The sequence below is a fragment of the Dermacentor silvarum genome, chromosome 4 (assembly GCF_013339745.2).
Source record: "Dermacentor silvarum isolate Dsil-2018 chromosome 4, BIME_Dsil_1.4, whole genome shotgun sequence".
NCBI classification, from domain to species: Eukaryota; Metazoa; Arthropoda; class Arachnida; order Ixodida; family Ixodidae; genus Dermacentor; species Dermacentor silvarum.
In genome coordinates, this window is record NC_051157.2 from 160,126,537 (window position 1) to 160,150,106 (window position 23,570).

Sequence of the window (23,570 nt, forward strand, 5' to 3'; positions counted from 1 at the left end):
CAAGGCTCCCTCGCTCTTCAAAAGATCCGGCTCGCTCCTGAGCGCTCAGGAGCCGGCCGCTCTTTTCGCCACGGCTCCCTCGCTCTTCAAAAGATCCGGCTCGCTCCTGAGCGCTCAGGAGCCAGCCGCTCTTTTCGCCACGGCTCCCCCGCTCTTCAAAAGATCCGGCTCGCTCCTGAGCGCTCAGGAGCCAGCCGCTCTTTTCGCCACGGCTCCCTCGCTCTTCAAAGATCCGGCTCGCTCCTGAGCGCTCAGGAGCCAGCCGCTCTTTTCGCCACGGCTCCCTCGCTCTTCAAAGATCCGGCTCGGTCCTGAGCGCTCAGGAGCCAGCCGCTCTTTTCGCCACGGCTCCCTCGCTCTTCAAAGATCCGGCTCGCTCCTGAGCGCTCAGGAGCCAGCCGCTCTTTTCGCCACGGCTCCCTCGCTCTTCAAAAGATCCGGCTCGCTCCTGAGCGCTCAGGAGCCAGCCGCTCTTTTCGCCTCGGCTCCCTCGCTCTTCAAAAGATCCGGCTCGCTCCTGAGCGCTCAGGAGCCAGCCGCTCTTTTCGCCACGGCTCCCTCGCTCTTCAAAAGATCCGGCTCGCTCCTGAGCGCTCAGGAGCCAGCCGCTCTTTTCGCCACGGCTCCCTCGCTCTTCAAAAGATCCGGCTCGCTCCTGAGCGCTCAGGAGCCAGCCGCTCTTTCGCCACGGCTCCCTCGCTCTTCAAAAGATCCGGCTCGCTCCTGAGCGCTCAGGAGCCAGCCGCTCTTTTCGCCACGGCTCCCTCGCTCTTCAAAAGATCCGGCTCGCTCCTGAGCGCTCAGGAGCCAGCCGCTCTTTTCGCCACGGCTCCCTCGCTCTTCAAAAGATCCGGCTCGCTCCTGAGCGCTCAGGAGCCAGCCGCTCTTTTCGCCACGGCTCCCTCGCTCTTCAAAGATCCGGCTCGCTCCTGAGCGCTCAGGAGCCAGCCGCTCTTTTCGCCACGGCTCCCTCGCTCTTCAAAAGATCCGGCTCGCTCCTGAGCGCTCAGGAGCCAGCCGCTCTTTTCGCCAAGGCTCCCTCGCTCTTCAAAAGATCCGGCTCGCTCCTGAGCGCTCAGGAGCCAGCCGCTCTTTTCGCCACGGCTCCCTCGCTCTTCAAAAGATCCGGCTCGCTCCTGAGCGCTCAGGAGCCAGCCGCTCTTTTCGCCACGGCTCCCTCGCTCTTCAAAAGATCCGGCTCGCTCCTGAGCGCTCAGGAGCCAGCCGCTCTTTTCGCCACGGCTCCCTCGCTCTTCAAAAGATCCGGCTCGCTCCTGAGCGCTCAGGAGCCAGCCGCTCTTTTCGCCACGGCTCCCTCGCTCTTCAAAAGATCCGGCTCGCTCCTGAGCGCTCAGGAGCCAGCCGCTCTTTTCGCCACGGCTCCCTCGCTCTTCAAAAGATCCGGCTCGCTCCTGAGCGCTCAGGAGCCAGCCGCTCTTTTCGCCACGGCTCCCTCGCTCTTCAAAAGATCCGGCTCGCTCCTGAGCGCTCAGGAGCCAGCCGCTCTTTTCGCCACGGCTCCCTCGCTCTTCAAAAGATCCGGCTCGCTCCTGAGCGCTCAGGAGCCAGCCGCTCTTTTCGCCACGGCTCCCTCGCTCTTCAAAAGATCCGGCTCGCTCCTGAGCGCTCAGGAGCCAGCCGCTCTTTTCGCCACGGCTCCCTCGCTCTTCAAAAGATCCGGCTCGCTCCTGAGCGCTCAGGAGCCAGCCGCTCTTTTCGCCACGGCTCCCTCGCTCTTCAAAAGATCCGGCTCGCTCCTGAGCGCTCAGGAGCCAGCCGCTCTTTTCGCCACGGCTCCCTCGCTCTTCAAAAGATCCGGCTCGCTCCTGAGCGCTCAGGAGCCAGCCGCTCTTTTCGCCACGGCTCCCTCGCTCTTCAAAAGATCCGGCTCGCTCCTGAGCGCTCAGGAGCCAGCCGCTCTTTTCGCCACGGCTCCCTCGCTCTTCAAAAGATCCGGCTCGCTCCTGAGCGCTCAGGAGCCAGCCGCTCTTTTCGCCACGGCTCCCTCGCTCTTCAAAAGATCCGGCTCGCTCCTGAGCGCTCAGGAGCCAGCCGCTCTTTTCGCCACGGCTCCCTCGCTCTTCAAAAGATCCGGCTCGCTCCTGAGCGCTCAGGAGCCAGCCGCTCTTTTCGCCACGGCTCCCTCGCTCTTCAAAAGATCCGGCTCGCTCCTGAGCGCTCAGGAGCCAGCCGCTCTTTTCGCCACGGCTCCCTCGCTCTTCAAAAGATCCGGCTCGCTCCTGAGCGCTCAGGAGCCAGCCGCTCTTTTCGCCACGGCTCCCTCGCTCTTCAAAGATCCGGCTCGCTCCTGAGCGCTCAGGAGCCAGCCGCTCTTTTCGCCACGGCTCCCTCGCTCTTCAAAAGATCCGGCTCGCTCCTGAGCGCTCAGGAGCCAGCCGCTCTTTTCGCCACGGCTCCCTCGCTCTTCAAAGATCCGGCTCGCTCCTGAGCGCTCAGGAGCCAGCCGCTCTTTTCGCCACGGCTCCCTCGCTCTTCAAAAGATCCGGCTCGCTCCTGAGCGCTCAGGAGCCAGCCGCTCTTTTCGCCACGGCTCCCTCGCTCTTCAAAAGATCCGGCTCGCTCCTGAGCGCTCAGGAGCCAGCCGCTCTTTTCGCCACGGCTCCCTCGCTCTTCAAAGATCCGGCTCGCTCCTGAGCGCTCAGGAGCCAGCCGCTCTTTTCGCCACGGCTCCCTCGCTCTTCAAAAGATCCGGCTCGCTCCTGAGCGCTCAGGAGCCAGCCGCTCTTTTCGCCACGGCTCCCTCGCTCTTCAAAGATCCGGCTCGCTCCTGAGCGCTCAGGAGCCAGCCGCTCTTTTCGCCAAGGCTCCCTCGCTCTTCAAAAGATCCGGCTCGCTCCTGAGCGCTCAGGAGCCAGCCGCTCTTTTCGCCACGGCTCCCTCGCTCTTCAAAAGATCCGGCTCGCTCCTGAGCGCTCAGGAGCCAGCCGCTCTTTTCGCCACGGCTCCCTCGCTCTTCAAAAGATCCGGCTCGCTCCTGAGCGCTCAGGAGCCAGCCGCTCTTTTCGCCACGGCTCCCTCGCTCTTCAAAAGATCCGGCTCGCTCCTGAGCGCTCAGGAGCCAGCCGCTCTTTTCGCCACGGCTCCCTCGCTCTTCAAAAGATCCGGCTCGCTCCTGAGCGCTCAGGAGCCAGCCGCTCTTTTCGCCACGGCTCCCTCGCTCTTCAAAAGATCCGGCTCGCTCCTGAGCGCTCAGGAGCCAGCCGCTCTTTTCGCCACGGCTCCCTCGCTCTTCAAAAGATCCGGCTCGCTCCTGAGCGCTCAGGAGCCAGCCGCTCTTTTCGCCACGGCTCCCTCGCTCTTCAAAAGATCCGGCTCGCTCCTGAGCGCTCAGGAGCCAGCCGCTCTTTTCGCCACGGCTCCCTCGCTCTTCAAAAGATCCGGCTCGCTCCTGAGCGCTCAGGAGCCAGCCGCTCTTTTCGCCACGGCTCCCTCGCTCTTCAAAAGATCCGGCTCGCTCCTGAGCGCTCAGGAGCCAGCCGCTCTTTTCGCCACGGCTCCCTCGCTCTTCAAAAGATCCGGCTCGCTCCTGAGCGCTCAGGAGCCAGCCGCTCTTTTCGCCACGGCTCCCTCGCTCTTCAAAAGATCCGGCTCGCTCCTGAGCGCTCAGGAGCCAGCCGCTCTTTTCGCCACGGCTCCCTCGCTCTTCAAAAGATCCGGCTCGCTCCTGAGCGCTCAGGAGCCAGCCGCTCTTTTCGCCACGGCTCCCTCGCTCTTCAAAAGATCCGGCTCGCTCCTGAGCGCTCAGGAGCCAGCCGCTCTTTTCGCCACGGCTCCCTCGCTCTTCAAAAGATCCGGCTCGCTCCTGAGCGCTCAGGAGCCAGCCGCTCTTTTCGCCACGGCTCCCTCGCTCTTCAAAAGATCCGGCTCGCTCCTGAGCGCTCAGGAGCCAGCCGCTCTTTTCGCCACGGCTCCCTCGCTCTTCAAAAGATCCGGCTCGCTCCTGAGCGCTCAGGAGCCAGCCGCTCTTTTCGCCACGGCTCCCTCGCTCTTCAAAAGATCCGGCTCGCTCCTGAGCGCTCAGGAGCCAGCCGCTCTTTTCGCCACGGCTCCCTCGCTCTTCAAAAGATCCGGCTCGCTCCTGAGCGCTCAGGAGCCAGCCGCTCTTTTCGCCACGGCTCCCTCGCTCTTCAAAAGATCCGGCTCGCTCCTGAGCGCTCAGGAGCCAGCCGCTCTTTTCGCCACGGCTCCCTCGCTCTTCAAAAGATCCGGCTCGCTCCTGAGCGCTCAGGAGCCAGCCGCTCTTTTCGCCACGGCTCCCTCGCTCTTCAAAAGATCCGGCTCGCTCCTGAGCGCTCAGGAGCCAGCCGCTCTTTTCGCCACGGCTCCCTCGCTCTTCAAAAGATCCGGCTCGCTCCTGAGCGCTCAGGAGCCAGCCGCTCTTTTCGCCACGGCTCCCTCGCTCTTCAAAAGATCCGGCTCGCTCCTGAGCGCTCAGGAGCCAGCCGCTCTTTTCGCCACGGCTCCCTCGCTCTTCAAAAGATCCGGCTCGCTCCTGAGCGCTCAGGAGCCAGCCGCTCTTTTCGCCACGGCTCCCTCGCTCTTCAAAAGATCCGGCTCGCTCCTGAGCGCTCAGGAGCCAGCCGCTCTTTTCGCCACGGCTCCCTCGCTCTTCAAAAGATCCGGCTCGCTCCTGAGCGCTCAGGAGCCAGCCGCTCTTTTCGCCACGGCTCCCTCGCTCTTCAAAAGATCCGGCTCGCTCCTGAGCGCTCAGGAGCCAGCCGCTCTTTTCGCCACGGCTCCCTCGCTCTTCAAAAGATCCGGCTCGCTCCTGAGCGCTCAGGAGCCAGCCGCTCTTTTCGCCACGGCTCCCTCGCTCTTCAAAAGATCCGGCTCGCTCCTGCGCGCTCAGGAGGCAGCCGCTCTTTTCGCCAAGGCTCCCTCGCTCTTCAAAAGATCCGGCTCGCTCCTGCGCGCTCAGGAGGCAGCCGCTCTTTTCGCCAAGGCTCCCTCGCTCTTCAAAAGATCCGGCTCGCTCCTGAGCGCTCAGGAGCCAGCCGCTCTTTTCGCCACGGCTCCCTCGCTCTTCAAAAGATCCGGCTCGCTCCTGAGCGCTCAGGAGCCAGCCGCTCTTTTCGCCACGGCTCCCTCGCTCTTCAAAAGATCCGGCTCGCTCCTGAGCGCTCAGGAGCCAGCCGCTCTTTTCGCCACGGCTCCCTCGCTCTTCAAAAGATCCGGCTCGCTCCTGAGCGCTCAGGAGCCAGCCGCTCTTTTCGCCACGGCTCCCTCGCTCTTCAAAAGATCCGGCTCGCTCCTGAGCGCTCAGGAGCCAGCCGCTCTTTTCGCCACGGCTCCCTCGCTCTTCAAAAGATCCGGCTCGCTCCTGAGCGCTCAGGAGCCAGCCGCTCTTTTCGCCACGGCTCCCTCGCTCTTCAAAGATCCGGCTCGCTCCTGAGCGCTCAGGAGCCAGCCGCTCTTTTCGCCACGGCTCCCTCGCTCTTCAAAAGATCCGGCTCGCTCCTGAGCGCTCAGGAGCCAGCCGCTCTTTTCGCCACGGCTCCCTCGCTCTTCAAAAGATCCGGCTCGCTCCTGAGCGCTCAGGAGCCAGCCGCTCTTTTCGCCACGGCTCCCTCGCTCTTCAAAAGATCCGGCTCGCTCCTGAGCGCTCAGGAGCCAGCCGCTCTTTTCGCCACGGCTCCCTCGCTCTTCAAAGATCCGGCTCGCTCCTGAGCGCTCAGGAGCCAGCCGCTCTTTTCGCCACGGCTCCCTCGCTCTTCAAAAGATCCGGCTCGCTCCTGAGCGCTCAGGAGCCAGCCGCTCTTTTCGCCACGGCTCCCTCGCTCTTCAAAAGATCCGGCTCGCTCCTGAGCGCTCAGGAGCCAGCCGCTCTTTTCGCCACGGCTCCCTCGCTCTTCAAAAGATCCGGCTCGCTCCTGAGCGCTCAGGAGCCAGCCGCTCTTTTCGCCACGGCTCCCTCGCTCTTCAAAAGATCCGGCTCGCTCCTGAGCGCTCAGGAGCCAGCCGCTCTTTTCGCCACGGCTCCCTCGCTCTTCAAAAGATCCGGCTCGCTCCTGAGCGCTCAGGAGCCAGCCGCTCTTTTCGCCACGGCTCCCTCGCTCTTCAAAAGATCCGGCTCGCTCCTGAGCGCTCAGGAGCCAGCCGCTCTTTTCGCCACGGCTCCCTCGCTCTTCAAAAGATCCGGCTCGCTCCTGAGCGCTCAGGAGCCAGCCGCTCTTTTCGCCACGGCTCCCTCGCTCTTCAAAAGATCCGGCTCGCTCCTGAGCGCTCAGGAGCCAGCCGCTCTTTTCGCCACGGCTCCCTCGCTCTTCAAAAGATCCGGCTCGCTCCTGAGCGCTCAGGAGCCAGCCGCTCTTTTCGCCAAGGCTCCCTCGCTCTTCAAAAGATCCGGCTCGCTCCTGAGCGCTCAGGAGCCAGCCGCTCTTTTCGCCACGGCTCCCTCGCTCTTCAAAAGATCCGGCTCGCTCCTGAGCGCTCAGGAGCCAGCCGCTCTTTTCGCCAAGGCTCCCTCGCTCTTCAAAAGATCCGGCTCGCTCCTCAGCGTCGCTTCGCCTCGGCTCCCTCGCTCTTCAAAAGACTCGGCTCGCGCTCAGGAGCGGGCCGCTCTTTTGAAGACCGAGAGAGCCGTGGTTCAGCAAGTGAGTGGCGGTTCTTTCGGAGTGAGGAAGCCGGTTCTCTCTCCTTGAATGAGCCGTGCCGAACCGTTCCGTCAGAGCTGGGTCTTCTGCTGGGTTTCGATGTTTTTAGATTTCTGACCGACGAATGGTGGCCGGTGTGGGCCGACTCGCGCTACTGGTACTCGCTCGCAGTATGTGGTGTGCGCAGCAGTCCCCTTGGTTTTTTGTGCGTCTTATGGTGTGGCACCCGATGCCACCGAGGAGAGAAGTAAAGAAGTCTTAATTGGCAAAGGATGGTACCGTTGGTTGGCTGCTGCTGTGCGAACGATGTCGCATGACTCTCACCGATCGCACATCGTGCGCTGGTCCAATAACACTTCGAAGATGGTCTTCCATGCCTTTAAAGGGCCTCGAAACCATCTCAGATATTTTTTGAACATTTCAACTAAACGCTTATCGAGTTCAGAATGCCGTCACGATCAACGATGACAAACGCTGCAGCGCCACGCGCTGTGGGAGTGCCACACACACACAAAAAAAATACAATGCCGTTCTCCTCCCCTCGCCTTTACGGTATCCCCAGCGGTCGTCACGATGTCGGCAGGGGGAACCGGGTGATGTCAACTGCGGAAACGATGTCCGTTGATTGAACAAGAACCTACAACTTCCGGTTAGTCTGCTAGCAGGTACGCGCGCTTTCTGCTCTTCCTCGTCGTGTTGCTCGTTTGTGCGCCCTTGCGAATCGGTAATTAGAGCCCGCAACGCAAGTGCTAACTCACTCGCGCGTTCCAACACAGTGGTGCTTAGCGGTCTGATTAGCTGCGCGAACAGAGTTCGGCAGTGTTGGCCTTTCCAGACGAGCGCACAACACAGGGTCTTTAGCGGTACGCTTTGTATAACACGGGCCGGCACCGCAGCAACAGTGGGTAGCCGAGAAGCGCTGAGTCCACGTTACCGGCACGGTAACTAATCGCACGCCGTTTGTCATTCGCGGGCCGCCATTCGACAGCGGTTCTTGCTCGCAAACGGTGAGATTTCCTTGCCGTACGTAGAGAGGATGAGACCGGGTCTCACTTGTGCGGCAGATTCACCGCCGATGATCGCTCGACGGCCCCGATATCGTCGCTAGGCCTTTTCTGGTTCCCTTCAAAGCTAAAACGAGCGGCACTTTGAAATGAAATACCGACGTTCACAAGCCGCAATATTTTCTTAACGTTGTTATAGCTCCTCGCACAAATTGTACACAAAGAAGAAAAATACGCTGCTATTAGCGGCGCCGCCGGCTGCGATGCGAGCACAGCCGAGCCCGTCGTCTCCCGGCGGCAGCTGATGTTTTCGTTGCCGGTGGCGGAGGCGCGCAGGTTCGCGATCGTCGATTGGGCTATAGATGGTGCAGCGGGTGGGGCGCCGGCCGAACTGCCATCTATTTGGACACCTCTTGGCCGGCAGACGTTCTACGGCACTGGCGGACGGCTCCCCGTCGGTATGTGTGCCGCTAGCCTGGACGTGACCGGAAGTATGCAGTGTTTTGAGAAGCGCGTTGGCGATGACGTATGTCACGTGACCTTTCGAGAAGCACCCGGCGAGGAGGGGAGACCAGCCAATGAGGAGAGTAGCGAAGGAAAGAGCGAAACGAGCGAGGGCTGTTTTTCGGTCATCAAACGCGTGTAACTCCGCTATTACGGCACCATTTCGAAAAATTCCCCTGGCTACGTGTTCGTTGTACACTCGTGCACAACTGCAAATCATGCCATCATGCGCCAAGAAAAAAAAAAGAAAAAAGAAATGAAGTTCTATTACAACACAACAGATCATTGGCCTCGTTTGAATAACGTGTTCATGACACACACAGAAAATGCGCAGAAGTGGATGCCATCCATGGGCCACAATTTTATGACTACACTAATTAGCACAAATGAAGACCAGGACGTAAACTGTACGTTCACCTGTTGTCTTTAAAGACACGGAAGACCATCTTCAATGTGTTATTACACCAGCGCACGATGTGCGATCTGTGAGAGTCGTGTGACATCGTTCGAACAGTAGCACGCAACGAACGGTACCATCTTTGCCAATTAAGGCTTCTTTACGTCTCCCCGCGGTGGAATCGGGTGCCATACCATAGGACGCACAAAACACCAAAGGGATTGCTGCGCACACCACACACTGCGAGCAAATACCAGTAGCGCGAGTCTGCCCACACCGGCCACCATTCGTCGGTCAGAAATCGAAACCTCGAAACCCAGCAGAAGACCCGGCTCTGACGGAACGGTTCGGCGCGGTTCATTGAACGAGAGAGAACCGGCTTCCTCTGTCCGAAAGAACCGCCGCTCACTTACTGAACCAGGGCTCACTCGCGCTTCAAGAGTGCGGCTCAAAAGATCCGGCTCGCTCCTGTGCGCTCGCTAGGAACGGTTCCTCACGGCTCACTCAACGAGTGAGAACCGGCTTCCTCTCTCCGAAAGAACCGCCGCTCACGCTAACCGCGACTCATTCGTTCTTCAAAAAGAGTGCCTCAAAAGGCAGCCGAAGGCAAGGGGGTGAAGGCGATTGTTGCGAGGAAGGGCGGGAGGGCAGTTGCTTTCTCGTACCGCTAGTAGATGGCGTGGAAGTCGCACCCAGCAGAAGACCCGGCTCTGACGGAACGCATCGGCACGGCTCACTGAAGGCGAGAAAACCGGCTCCCTTTCTCCAAAAGAACCGCCGCTCACTTTTACTGAACCAAGGCTCACTCGCTCTTTAAAAAGAGCCGCTCACAAGATCAGGCTAGCTCCCAAGCGCCCCATCTCTAGAAAGCGCGCGTAACCGCGCGCTTTCACTCAAACAAAGGGCGCGTGGCGACGATATTATCGCCCTTGAACTTTATACGGAACCTCAAGGCGGCGATGACGACGGCAGAAATCCGCTTGAAGTGTTCATATAATTGCTATCGCAATAAAACCAGTAGTCCTCCCTATTTTAGAATATTCTTCTTGCTTGGGAACCACACAGGCAATGCACAATTGATTTGTAAAGGTTTGTAAAGTTTGCAAAGTAAAAAAAAATACTTAAGCTTCATTTATTACCGATAGGGCCGTGATGTCTCGCCCTCATAATTAAGCTATTTCAGGATCTAACCTTAAATCACTTTCAGTGCAGCGAATGAATGAGTCACCTGTTTATACTGTTATAAATTATACTGTTTTATAAATTCGTTGTGTTACCTCTACGTCATTAGTCTTCTAATTTCCGTGAATCAATCTTTTACTAGAACTGACCGTGCTATTAACATCGCACCTTCTACGTACATACCGACATGCTTAAATATTGTCGCTTTTTTGGAATTCGGTACCTGGCACAACCAAGCCATTGACATTACCTCAATTCCTGTATGCTCCAGAATAGCATAGCAAACGTATAAACTAGGCACTTTAACCATATGGCATTGTTTTCGCCCAAGTCTGTTTCGTTGCCTTGAATTTTGTGTTATTTAGTAATAATATTGTACATTGTGCGGGGCTAGTCATTTCGCATCTAAATGTATGTGTGTGTTTTGTACTTCTTGTCCGCTCCTGCTGTAACCAACAAAGCTGCATTGTGTATAAATAAATAAGTACATAAATAATCTTTTTAATATATATATATATATATATATATATCCCTTTCTTCTCGTTCATATATATATATATATAACGTATAGCAAAGATTCTAATTAAGAAACTAGTTCATGCAATCAGGTTGTTTGGTCAAATGAGTGCTTTCATTTTTTTTCGCAAATAATAACCGCGTGGGCAGGTAATTCATCCCTACAGTTATGTCACTCCAATAAATATTAAACTTTTGTAAAGTGTGCAAAGTAAAAATTACTGTATAGAAATATTAAAATGAAATTATGTCAACTCCTTCTTCCTCAGGAGAGGTTCAGTTCCCTTGATACGCATCATTAAACGCCGCGACCTGAGAATTCTTACACAGGGAAGGACTAAATGAGGAACTAGATGAGCCTAAATGCTTTTCTGGCACTTAACCAGGTCAGCTGACGTTTCGGTCTAGTGGCTTCCTTTTCTGTCTGCAAGCTGAAGCCTGCACAAAGCCTGCACAAGATGGAAAGACTTGCTGTTTCCGTTGGGCACAGGATCCTTTTAATAACGACAAGTCAGACGGGAGACATTTACAGGCAATAACGACTGTACACAGACAGTCTAACACGATACAGACGATTTACATGCACGCGGACTAGTGTTCTGAAGACGTTTGTCCGTCCCTAGAAGGATGTACCTAGCACTCATGCGTCACGACTCGCCGGTGTGCGTCGTCGTTGCAGCGCCCGTGACGGTTGTCTTTCTTTCTGCCTCTCTATTTTTAAGCCAGGCACCATCAAGGAAAACAGAGTTATTAAATGCACGCTGACGTCAGCAGCTGGAATGCCGTTACGTCACAGGCTGCGAGGGTCACCCAAACAACGTGCCTCACTACCTTTTGATATGCAAGGCGTGGCCGGTTGAACGTTTTCAGCGCTGAGGCTACCGCCTGCTTGACTGAGGCGACAGCCGGGCAGGGGGGGGGGGGGGGGGGGGGGGCAGCAGTCGTGTAGCGATATACGTCCGATTGGATCACGCTATATCGATCTCCTCTTGTCCTTGGGTCGACAGAGTCAGGCATTTTCCAGCCTCCCTTTTCACCGCGCTGATGCAGAACGTACCCGTTCATCAACGTGACTGCTTAGAACTGTAGGAACGTGCATATTTTATATTTCTAGACGTATCTAAAATTTAACTTGTCTTTGCGGCGGCAAGAGATAAAACAAAGAGCGACCACAGGATCACGACTGCGCAATTTCTGGCGAGCTAAGGGCGTGGCTCTGTGAGAAAGCTAGTCGAGCTTGCGGTACGGTGATTCCCGGCGGCACTTTGTGCGTTTAAGTCTTAGTTGCCTTAAAGGGAGATATCAATACACGGGGCCAGAAAATGTATAAATGTATAACCTGCTCTTATATTCCTATGCAGCGCTGCAGCTATCGCGTTCGAGACCACTGCGGTGCAAACACCAGAAATTTTCTCTCTAGGAGCTAGCTGCAACTATCTGAAAGCTACACTCATGCTAAATATGAACGAAGTTACTAAGTTGTCCCTTCACAGGAGCAATGCGTCCATAAGCTGGCCATTGGTAATACAGCCAGTGAAAAAACGAATAGCAACATATTCCTTTGTCGTGTTTATTGCGATATCAGTTATAGGGACACTCGAGTCATGTCAGTGCCTTCGGACGCTGCCTCCGTGCTGTGTCGCTATCGAGGTGCAAGAGCGCACTACTAAGCTCTACAGAGATGCGAGGGTCGCCATTGTCTTCAAGAACGGCGAGTCCTTGTGGACAAAAGTACGCTCTCGGCTGAATCGTCTCTGTAGCGGAGCGAGGGCCGCGTTTTAACTTCTGCTTTTATGGGCATTGCGTGCAAAAATGCTAGCATTTATGCCATACAATGGACTGAGTTCATTGAGCTACAAAACCTGACACTTTTGCCTCTCTGTGATCTAGTGCATACAACATTGAGGTACCAAGCCTGCCACGCTAGTCGCGGCTGTCCCCGTGACGTCAGCGTTATGAGATGCGTAATGGCTGCCAGGCTTGTGCTGCGTACGAGCAGCTACCTCGTATTTTGTCCGACGCCAAAATGTCCCTCAAAAGTACAGTTGTGTTATCTCCACCTTTTCGTAGAACAATGTCTCTGCAGCTTCGCTGCAACGCTAAATCCTGCTATCACCTTCAATGCTTCACCTTTCAGGCAAAAGTACACCTTTTTTTTCTTCCCAACGAGCTGCATTGCAAATACTCTACCTCATTAGGCGGCAGAAGTTGGATAAACAACGGTGATGCACGTCACGTACAACTTTGTGGTCGCAGTTGAGGATTCGGAAGAGGAACGTTTGAATTCGAAACACGTCTCATTCCTCCTGCCTTGGGCGACAACATCTTCGTTCAGACCAGCAAGAAAAAAAATGTGATCAATACGCGCCTGGTCGGTGTGAGAAAAGTAAAGACAAAGTGGCTTGACATTACAACAAGGGCTGTCAGGTTGACCAGAATATATCGAACGCGAAGCAATGGCGGGATCTTAACCTAGCCTCGGTGAAGAACCTATCGAGTTTTGGATGTGGACTCGTAGCCATAACGTGACGTCCTACAAAAGAGCTTTAGGGCTTTGCGCTGAGAACATTCTCGATAAGGGGCCAAAAAATGGATATTCGCCCCAAGAAACTACATGCAATAAATGTAGGCGTTTTTCTTTCGTCAGTGCAGGGTAGCATGGAATTTGTTTCAGAAACTTCATATTTGGCTACCTGAAGCTATATTCAGTTTTTGGTAATTATTTCGTTATACAAGAACGCATTGTTATTTTATATTATTGCTAATATGTAAAAGGATAAAACATCAGCGAATCCGTTCTCCCTTTCTGAAAATATTAACTCAAAGAAAAGCAAATGCGCTTGTCATTGTAACCATGTACCAGTAAAATTCATATTTTTGCTACAAGTGTGCTAACGTCCATGCCCCGTGTGTTTAGAGCCATATAAGAGTAAATACCTAATTATTTTCCTTCTTTCCTACGAAGGTTAACTGGGCGCGCCTTACCCTTCTCCGGAATAAAGTGCGAGAAATTATAATCATGACACTACAGAAATACGTGAGCTAGTTTTTATTGCGATTAGTATTATTTGCTATTTAGGTGTTATGAGTCTATCTATCTATCTGTATATCTATCTATCTATCTATCCTAACAAATTGCCGAAGCTTTCTACTAGCTTCGGCCACTAGGTATGAGCTCGTCGTCGTTCCATCGTTCTGTTTCCAGCTTCGTCACCTGACTCTCGTCATGCCTCGTCATCGCGAATTCCACGCTTACCCAGTGCCCCAAGTTGTTTAATAGCTTGCATACTACGTATGTGCTTGTGGTGTGATTCCCAAGTGGTCGTTGTATTGTCGCCATTGCAGTTTCCTAAGCCGACTCTCGTCATGCCATCGTGGTCGCGCCATTGTCGTCATACAGTCGACGTCATGTCATCGTCGTCATCCCATAGTCTTCATACTGTTGTGAAGCCATTATTATTATTGCTTCATCGTCATGAAATGGTTGTGATACCGTCCTCTTGAGGCCACCGTGATCGCTCCTTTTGTCGTCGCTGCAGATTCGTAATTCGGCTCTCGTCATGCAGTAACCGTCAAAGGCTTCTACGTTGAACCAGTGGGCCATGTTGTCAAATCACTTAGGACACTAGGGGTGCGCTCACGGTCATGATTCCGTGGTGATCATTGCATCCCGTCATTCCACCTTTTTGTCATTCGAATGTCTCCTTGATGTCCTCATCACGCCGTCGTTGTAGCACAGAGTCATGCATTCGTTGTCACATCCTCGTCGTGAGGTCGTCGTTCCAGTGTTGTCACCGCAACTAATCATTCCTCGTCCATCATGCCATCGTCGTCAAGCAGCCTTCATTATATAGCCGTCGTCCCACCATTATCGTCATACACTCGTCGTCATGTCATTCTCCTCACACCGTCGTCCTGCCATCCTCGTCACTGCATCCTCATCCTACCGTCATTCATGGTCATACCGTCGTTGTGATGCTGTCGTGAGTGTTACGTCACCATCGCTCTTAATTCGTCATCTGCCACTCGTCATGCCATCCTCGCCACACCATCGTATTTCTATCATCACCGTCACGCTCTCGTCGTTACGCTGTAATTTTAACATCGTCATCTCTTCAGAAAGGTAACCCCACAGTGGTCGTGCAACTTTCGTCATTCCATTGATATCATCTGTTCTTCGCGAGTTGGTCCTAATTATGCATTCGTCATTCCATCGTGATTATGCCGGCTTTGTCATGCTCTCACAGTCATTTCGTCGTCGTCAAACAGGCGTCATGCGTCTATTCTTCTATAGCCGTCGTCATGCCATTATGGTCTTGTTAACGTTGTCATTTCAGCTTCGTCATTCTGTTGCCGTCATGGTGTTGCTATCACGCCATCGCGTCACGCCATATTCCTCATTGCGTCGTTGTCACACGCTGTTGGTATACTAGCATAATCAATCATCTCAGATTCGTCATCCTATGTTTGTCATGCGATTGTTGTCATATTGCCTTTTTCTTCGATCGAAACCATTCTTTCTTCATCATTCCATCAACGCCACGGAGCCGTCGTCATACAGTCGTCGTCACACCGTCGAGCTCATGCGCCACCTTGGCAAGCGAGCGCCTTAGAAAAGTGGGCCGATTTAGGCTGCGGTGTATGCCGCATATAGCCTGAGCAACGGAAGTCTCAGAAACGTGGTAATTTTTCTTAACCGTATAACGAAGGTGAAGCTGAAAATGAGGAAATAGTGTGCCTACAACAGCACATTTACGTCAACAAAGACAGCGTAACAAAATGGGTGGAAGGATCCAGAGAATGCAGGTTGGAGCTCGTCTGTGCTTTTTCTGAGAACGTGCAAAATTAGAAAAAAAAAGACTGAAAAATGGAGGTTAACGATTTTAGTAAATTTCACGGAATTGTTTCAGAAATATTAATCTAAGAAAGAAAGGTTAATGGCCTTGTGCACTATCACAATATGTACTTTTTAATGCGATTAAAAATTATTATCGTATTTCACAAACTTCGCGCGGGCGATGTCTCTGACCATTTTGCCGGCAACTTCGGTCACATGGTACCGGGTTCGAAACCAATCGCCTGGGCAATTCGGGGCTCGAGTATGTGACATTTCATACGTGCCGCTCATCAGTTATACCATTTCACGCCAACTTGTAATATTTGGAGTGGGCACTGCATGATCTTATGGGTTATCGATCTTAGCGCATTGGGGTACTGTGCTGATGGAACAGGGTTCGAAGCCAATCGTTTGAACAACTTCGTTCACTGGGTGTGTGCCTCTGGTAAGTGAGCCTCCTGGATGACAACTCAAACCTTGGGTACGTGCTACTCGGTTAGCGTCACTCTTCATTGAGCATCACACCAAGCTGGGCCACAAGGTATGTGCCACTAGGTATGTACCGCTCTTTAATGAATCTATTTGAAGCCAACATGGGTCTCCATGTAAAGCCACTAGGTATGTGCTTCGCTTCAATGAACCTCTTTGACGTCAACTTCAGTCACAGCGTATGTCCCTCTCGGTATGCACGGCTCTTGAACGTGCCTCTTTGACACCAACTTTGGTCAGCAGTTACATCGAAGCCGCGTCATGTAAAATCATGTCATCACAAGCGCCATGCGCGGACTTAGTGGCGCTGCTGCTGGATGACGCAGCGTCTCCTGAGAAAAGCGCAACAGAGGAGCCCTGCTGTATACACGCCCAATACATGACGTGTCTCTGTACTTGCCGTACGATGTGGCGCTACAGTTCTTCATTGATAACCGCATTAACGTCAACGTTCATCGTGAGATGAGTTCTGGCGCAGTTTTTGTTTCAAGCTGCGCCTAATGTTAGACGCCGCAAAGGCCGAGGAAAAAAGACAGCAGAGTGCTGTAGCCCTTGGGAGATCCAGAAGCTGAATAGGGGATGGGAGCTAAGGGCTCCCTCCACCCTCCTTCAACACACAGATACAACCGTTTGCTGAAAGTTCTCACGAGCCCCCCAACCTTATGTTCCATTCCGCACGCAGAACCTTCGCATATTCAGGTTCGGACACCAAAGAACCACCTGTACCTGCTGCTGAAAGTTTAACCACATGATCCGAACACGAAGAGAAAGTGGCTTAAATAATTTTAGTTACCTGAAAAGTCTACGGAACTGTTGTCGCCACATCTGCTCTCTCGACTGCATAAAAGTGTGCCGAAGAGGACCACGAAAGGAAAACCTCTTCACGTTATCAATGACCTTGAACTGCTCGCATGTTTAAGTTGGGAGTCATAGTTCGTGATAGAGCCGTTGGTAACGTGTCCAGAACTGCTGGCTTTCGTCAGGCAAGTTGCCTTTCGTCTTCCTTAGCCAGATCTGCCATGTGTATATTCAAAGCAATTGATATGTTAGAAAAGGGCAAACCACAGCGAAGCGAGATGCAGGTAGGCATGGCTGTGCTATTTTTAAAAGAGGTGTTTTAGCATTGTTAGCAAGAGGGAAAAAGAGGAGGATTCCCTGTTGTTCTTAAAAGATGCTTTGAGACAAATGCCTCTGATGCGGTGTCATTGGTCATTTATATATGTCCTGGTGGCTCATTAAAAAAAAGAAAGGTACGAGAAAATTTTTGAATATTTCTACACGACAAACAAGAAGCGCGAAAAAATGCCAATTCGGCCGCTAGCAAGTTTAGTTCAGCGTTCAGGCCTGTGTGTGTACTTGTATAATTTATTGTTCGTCTATGTCTCAACAAGTGCGCTGCTGTTGAATCCATAATGGTCACCCAACTAGACCACGAATATCTCCTGAGCTACTTTCCTCCTTTAATTATTCGCTCTTGCTTCAGTTTATGGAGCGTTAATTTATGTCGGAGCAGCAGTGAATCATTACTAGAATTAAGAGTGGCTCCTTAAGCACGAGGTGCTTTTACACTCTGCCTATCACGGAGAGCGAACGCACTCAATCTCCCACGCGCAAGCAAGGAAGCGGAAAGCCAGCGCCGGAGGGAGCAGGGGGGGGGGGGGGGGGCACTTCTCTGCCAACAACCGCGCTCGTCGCTCGTCCGCACAGTCTCTTATCTCTCCCACGCGCAAGCAAGGAAGCGGTAAGCCAGCGCCGGAGGGAGCGGGGGGGGGGGGGGGGGCGCACGTCTACGCTGCCAACAACCGCGCTCGTCGCTCGCTCGCACCGTCTCTTATCTCCACACGGCTCTGACCTTTAGGCGCCATTCGCCGCTCAGTTTTCGTTGAAACGATAGACCGCACGTACCTTCGCCTATGCGGCGTATCCGCTTGCTGCCAGAGTTTTGACGGTCGTTGTCTGCAGTCATTCAGTGTGATCTATTCATGTTTGTTTGTGCGCGCTCACAGCACGCTTGTTCATTCAGTTAGTAATAGTCGGGCCACATTTTCCAACGCACGCTACACATGCAATGCTGCCCGGATTTTTTTTGCAATATCACGCGAGCGTCGACCGGACGGCGTGTCATCGCCCTTATAGCAGCGAGCGACGGTGGGATTGACAACTTTATGTGCGGTCGTGCCAGGTGAGTTCTAATTCTAATGTATTCTGCTACGCTGTTCGCTTCAGGAGTGCCACTCAAAGCCACCAGACCACTGACAAGCCGTGTGGTCGACGCTCGCGTGAAATTGTTAAGAAACTGCAAGGGTGTACATGCTTGAGCATGTAGACAGAAAACCTCGTATTCTAAGAGACACACCCGCAAGACTCGTGCTGCGTTACTTTGTTATACTTTTTGAATGACGTTGTGAAAACAAAGTCCTTGTTAATTAGCTATTGAGACATCAGGGAATGCGCGAATTACCTTATCGTAAAGCATCTTAGCGTGTTGTGAATGATCCTTCCTGCGTAAGTTTACGGGCCGAGTATACCAGAATGAAGCAATATAGTACAAGGTGGAAAATGTTGATCGTAATATGCAAAGGTTACAAAACCTGCACGTTGTAAAATAAGCATGCACATTGTGCAGCTTCTTTTCGATTATCTTCATTCAAACTGGTTACTGGCGTGTTCAATGCATCGTTTGTTGTTCTCACTGTGTGCGTAATGTTATTACATTATCTTGTCATATATGCACAGCGGCGTCACAATGCCATGAAGATTAAAAACTTCAATTTCTGGGAACTCACGTGTTTTTGTTATGGTCTCGTTAGCAATCTAAAGAAATTCAAGTCGAAAGAATGCCGCGCTGCAAATTGCAAGAGAATGGCCACCAAAAATCCATCGAGGTGTCGGAAAAGAAAAAGTGAGAAAAACTTATATACGCATTTGATTGCTGCACAGTTTGTGTTGGTTTCTCGCAAATCAACGTTAACTGAATTTCACCGCTGCCCTCGGGTCTACTCAGTGTAATTTTACCGCTAATTCCGTGTGGCGTCAGTGTATATTCTAAGATAACTGAAAATCATGACATAATATTTGTACAGTTCTGTAGTTTCATCTTTTACAGTCAAGACCGAACGCTGGTATTTATTGGCCCTAAATTTTTTTGTTGTCGAAAAATTTTTGTCAGTGCTAACTTCACCACGACACTCGATGGTAATGTTGGTTAGCATTCGAGCAACGCAGTGAGACACATTATTCCTCAAGTCACGTTCACTTAACTCGTGTAGTGGTAATTCATCAAGCTTTTTTTGTTTCGACTATTTATGACATATGTCGGTGTTGTCCCACTTTGCTATGGTACTCGCTTGCCAAGGGCGCCCATAAGCATGGCGGCATGTCGACGACTGTATGATGTGGACACAGTGACAACGAAAGAATGACGAATAAGGAAGGACGTCAATGGAACTACAAAGGCGGTATGACCGCGCGACAGCCTGATTACAATGAGATGACGATTTTTGAATGATGACAATATTATAATGACGACAGTGTCCCGACGGCTACACGAGAACAATGGCATGACGACGAGTGTATGAAGATTATGGCGTGACGAAACCCGGATGACGAAGCTGGAATGGCGGCGATTGCACAACCACAATGACATGACGAGGAAAGTATGACAACTGATGCATAATAGAGACTGTCTCATTACGACGCAATAAGGATGAATTGAAATAAATTCTGGAAGTTTGCGTGCCAAATCCACAATTTTATTATGGGGCATGCCGTAGCAGGGGAGTACGGACTAATTTTGACCACCAGGGAATCTTTGAGGTGCCCCAATGCACGGGACACGGGCGTTCTTGCATTTCGCCCCTAGCGAAGTGTGGCCGCCGTGGCCGGGATTAGATCCCGCAACCTCGTGCATAGCTGCGCAACAGCATAGCTGATAACGCCCCTCGGCACGTGTAATGATGGCGATGGTATGATAACGAGGCCATAATCACGATTGAATGACGACAGCATGATTACCACAGAATGAAGAACGAATGTCCTGTATAGATCGACGAAGGCGGTATGGCAACGGCTGCATGAAGACAATGCAATTACGTTACTGAAGTGACGACGATGGTAATACGGCAGCGTGACGAAAGCTGGACGAAAGTGGCATGACTACGATAGTTTGACGACACTGACATCTCCACCATGGCAGGGTGAGAGTCGGATCATGAAGTTAAAGTGAGCACGATGAAACGACTGCGACGGCCTCACGACGACGATATGACGACAAACGCATGATAACCGGTGTAGACGACGATGCATTGTCAACCGTGGCACAACAACGGTATAGGACAATGCTGTAGAAATGAGTGTATGACGACAATAGCGCGACGACCACTGTGTCATGAAGTCTGATGGCATGACGAGAGTAGGATGATGAAGCTGCAATGACGATGATAGAACGATCACGATGGCATGACGGCCATGAGCCCATATCTAGTTCTCCACGCTACTAGACGACTTGGGTCACTAGGTTAGCGTAACAGGTTAGATAGATAGACAAATTTATATATTGATTGATAGATAAGATTAAAATGCCTGATGTCGGCCAGGAATTCTAATCGCAATAAAACTGTGAGGACCTAGCATTGGTTAGGAACACATTTTAAAAAGGGGGATTACGGCACACGAATGTGCACATCGTAGCAGTCAAATAGCACCTCTTGAGCATGCAGCCAACTCTTACTGTGGAAAGCCTTTGTATGCAGTTCTGCGGTAACACAAAGGTGGCCATAGGGATACCTTTGTGTTACGCTTCCTACCAATATTGTTGAATTCATGGTTTGTATAACGCTTTCTTTAACCTACATTTAATCGCTCCGTGACAGTACATAAAGAACGAACAGCGGATTTGACTGGGCAACGAAATAGTACCCAAGGCTGGGATACACATTGCACGCATTACAAGAAAAAAACATTACGGCAGAACTCATCTCCAATGACTGTCGGTGGTAATGCAAATAGCACTCTAGCAATGTAGTGAAAGACCATAGTCCTGAAGTCACATTTATTTAACACGCGTAGTGATAATTCTGGGACTTTCATTGTTTCGGCTGTATGCCCCCGGAAAGTTGTTGAAGTACCCAAACATTGCTAACAGAAGTGCTAAAGCAAGAAGATACACACGAGAATAATTACATGAGCCACAGTGCGTCAGCATATTCGTTCAAAGGAACAGGTAATTTCGCTAAAGCGATCGTCGCGCGAGGCTCTTGCAGGGAAATAATATGTTAATACAGGCAAACACACTTCATCGCAGTCCTCCAATCAATAAAGGTGGAAAGCAGGTAGACAAGATAGTTGAGAATAAGTCTAACACTAGTTTAATGCTGCAGCTATTTCGTAAGCGGGGAAAACAAGAAAAGAAACCTAAAAATGTGTACAATAGCAAGGTAAATGTATCGCAAATATAACGGTGAGAAAATAAGCAAGAAAGGACAAAGACAGGCAAATAGGACCATGACTTAATGGTCTTGTGCAAAAACGGTCGGGGTTATAATGAATAAATATGCGCGCGCAGGTACTTTGAGGTGATTTGCATCTGAGCGAAAGTTTACAAAGTGCTTTCCTTATCCAGTACGTACGAATAGGCGCCTATACTCAAAACGTTGTTTTTTTCCATGGCCGGCAATAGAACGCATGACCTGTTGGTTACCAGAGCCACGTCATAGCCACAAAGCCACCCCGGCGGGTAGATGTGTAATAAGAAAAGGCAAGATTTGCACTAGCGAAGTTCAGCATTTGGTTTCCATGCACATTAGGGTGGATGTACAGCTGTACTATGACCCACGGAGGAACGCCGGAAATAGTTCAGCTAAACCAAAAAGGGCGCTACGCTCTCAGCGACCAAGCACCGTTGGCGGATCATCCACTTACCTGTCGTCTTCCCCATAACATCGTAGCAGCCTGGTCGATGACATTTTCTACACCGATAACGGAGGGAAATAATGAAAACACCAAACGTTTTATGCAGTCTTCCTTAACGACCGCTCTACTCCGAGCATCTTGGTGGTTCGATCTCATGGCCATGTACGGTAACGGTAGCTGCCCGTCTTCCGCAAGTGTATGGAAAAAGTTGATGCATAGGAGGAACGATGACGACTATCCTAGCATATTGATATGGTGTCTTCCTTGTGCACTTGGTGTTGAATTTGATATACGCGTCGAGGAAAGTAAATTGAGAAAGCTAGTTCAGGGTTTCAGTGCAAATGCAAGAGCTTGTAGTGGCATAGGCTTGGTGATGCAAATCTATAGCGCCTTGAAGAGCACGCGAGTGAGTGAGAGCTGAGCCAATGCCATGTGGTGGTTTGGTATTATTTTGCTGCACAGCTATCGTGCTTCACGTAAGCAGCAGTGTGGAAACTAACTTCCTCTCTGACGGCACACCGCACAGTAGCAGGGATAATTGTGCCAACAAATAATCAATAGTAGCGATACTTGTATATGTTTTTAAGTTATTTCATGTCACAATAACCTGTGTACATCCAGCTGTTTTTCATTTCTATTAAATTTCTGTACCCTGATTGTAGTTGAGCTACCAGATTGCTGTCCAATCCTCAGAGGGTCATGTTCGACTACCACACAAAGGATAGCTACTATTATAGTACACTGCGACAGGATATACCCTGCTTGCACCGGTACACCCCCGCAATATAAAGCTCTTGCTGGTGACCACCCGCGTCCCGGGTCCAAACTAGTTTTCATGCTTAAGTTTAAAGAATTGAACAGACGAAATAACAGTTGCATTTACGCCCACGAAATGTGACTTTAACAGGACCACAGTCTACTGATACCAGGTCGGACAGTGACGCGTCGAGCGTTCGCAGGTTACCGTAAGTGCTTACTACTATACTGGTACTCTTTTTCAACGCTGAAAACTAAAATTTTTGGTGATAGTTTTTATAACCACATGGCGAATTGAAGTAATAACATAGCTGAAAGTTGCGTAAGAACTAGTTTGAGATTCTTGGAATGATGGAAATCTAAAATGTACTCATGCAACTCTGCGACAAGTTCTTGAGCTTTGCCGCTATTTTATGTTGGTATTTTATGTTCTTTTCAGTTACTTTGCTTGATGTGGCTTTCGTTACTTCACTATTATATATACAAAGCAGTCATAACCATAATCACGTTGAACTTATAACAGAGCTGCCGAACTAGCTCCAAAATCTGCAATGGGCTTACGCCAAACATGCCAACCAAATGAAAATGTCCGTGTTAAAGCACAAAAGGTAAAACTTATTTCCTGGTAAAGTGTATTTATTTTCTCATAGTAAGCAAGAACTGCCATTTCAATATCTTCTTTAGAAACACTGCACTTTTTTAGCCTTTTTTCCACCATGTTTCTTTCGCCGATCTTGACGAGATTACTCAAGTCGTATACTACGAGAAAATAACAGTTGGATTTTAGCGCAGATAATTAGATTCCGTCAATAGCAGTGGCTTCAAGAGCACTCCTGATCTGACCGACGTCCTGGTTCATGGAGCTTACTTGGGTTTCCAAATGTCAGCATTCGCTTGTGCCCGCAAGAGCGGGAATGCAAAGGTTCGGCACAACACGGTGAAGTAACTAGCGCTAACTCACCCTCTTTGCTGACAGAGTAATGGAGATTCTTCGGCTCGGCAGCCTGCGGTGCCGATGGTAATCGATATGCCGTAAAAAAGGTCTGCTGTCAGACAAGCAGACCCTTTGAAGTTATTTTTATTTTGCTGAGCCAGCGTCTTATGAGTTTTTTTCTTTGAGCCCGGTGTGTTTTTCAGCAACGGCCAAGTCCTTTTACAACCAAGCTTTCATCACTCGTAGTTTACGAGAGAAAAAAATGTTCATTATTTACACAGTTGGGGCAAGCTGATATAAAAAAATATTTAAGCATGAGCGAAGGGTGTCCCATATTCTTCAGAAAATATTCTCTGGTTCTTGTGATGAACCGCGTACCGCATCTACAACACTACAAAAAAGAGTTGAATTACCAAGTAAGCATATG